The sequence below is a fragment of the Halyomorpha halys genome, unplaced genomic scaffold, assembly GCF_000696795.3.
Source record: "Halyomorpha halys isolate HHAL.00 unplaced genomic scaffold, Hhal_1.1 Scaffold273.1, whole genome shotgun sequence".
Classification (NCBI taxonomy): domain Eukaryota; kingdom Metazoa; phylum Arthropoda; class Insecta; order Hemiptera; family Pentatomidae; genus Halyomorpha; species Halyomorpha halys.
The window spans coordinates 133,592-135,047 of NW_027106425.1; positions in this window are offsets into that span (position 1 = coordinate 133,592).

A 1,456-nucleotide genomic window follows, 5' to 3' on the forward strand; every position below is an offset into this window, starting at 1 on the left:
GAGTCGAACGTACGAGGTGGCATGAGGTCGGCAATTGCCGTGTTGATGTTGCCTGTATACCCGTGCGCCCTCACCCTGCGCTCGGTCGAGGCCAACAACACCAATTCCTCATATGTCCATCGCCTGTTGACCCTCTCCACATCAATGCCGCGATTGAAAGCTTCAGGGTGGGCAGCCCTCAAGTGGACTCCCAAACCCGTGGCCGTGGAGAATACTCTCCCACATTCGCCGCATCGATGTGTCGGGGGCTCATCATTCATAATTGGTCAAGGATACCCACCTGTCGTACGCAAAGCGATATCCCGGGCAATCTTTAGACAGCACATCATGCTCAGACTCTTTCCCAACCGCCTTGCACGCAGCACAGGTAGGCCTCCTTTGACCAATCCGTTCTGGACATACCTCCCTCTTATGTCCCTCCCCAGCACAATAAGAGCACACCATAGTTCCCTCCGCCACCTGGCACCCCCGCTTCGCCGTATGCCCGTAGCGGTGACACCGATAACATCGGTTCACCCCCACAAAGTCATCAACTCGACAGGAGTACCAGTCGACAAAGATTCGACCCCTCCCCTTTATCAGGCGCCACACCTCGGGAGTGACCGACAGCACTAGGTTGGTCTTCCCATCCGCCCTGTTCCTCGCCCCCGTCCTGTGTGAAACTCTGATTCCGTCCCCCGCTACCGCCTTACTCCCCGGGAAATTTTGCGCCCTCACACATCCCAGAATTTCCTCATCTGACAGTGACGCTGGTACATCGTATAGGGTCATCTTGGGGTTATTTCCACCCATCGGCCTCGCAATTAGCCCCACTTTATCTAGTGCCGTATCCTTAAGGACCCTTTCCGATGATTGCTTATCCGGCATCTCCAGTTCTATCCTATCATTTCCTCTCTTCCTCAGCCTCTGGATCTGCCACCCGTTCTCTTTGGGCTTTACGGCATCCTTCAGCAAGGTTTGTATCTCGTCCGCGGTCTTTACGTCTGTGCCCTCTTTCCCTTTAACTACGACTATATTAGTTCCAGCTTTGGACGTCTGGCCCAATCCGGCTGCCGCTGCATATGATAGCGGGCCTTTACGCGCTGCTGGTACAACGGGGTAACTGGTTGGAGTCTTGACAGCCGCCACTAATTCCCCTATTTGCTCCCTGAGTCGAGACACCTCCGCCTCTACTCGCCCTACTCGGCCCGCTTCCGCATCCTCCACGCTGGCCTGCAAGGCCTCATGGCCTCATGGCATCTCAGTGGCCTCCCTCCCTCCGCTATTGACAATATTTATTATTTGAGATTTACAAACATGAAATAACTACTGCAATTGTTGGCCCCTCTTCTCCGGGGCCATTAGTAAAAACATTCTTTTGGACCTATTTACAATTTATTGTTTTACAACAGGGCTCCCTAAACCCCAGGTAGACCCTGAAGGGGTCATTTTGCGACAAGTCGCTTTTAACTTCATT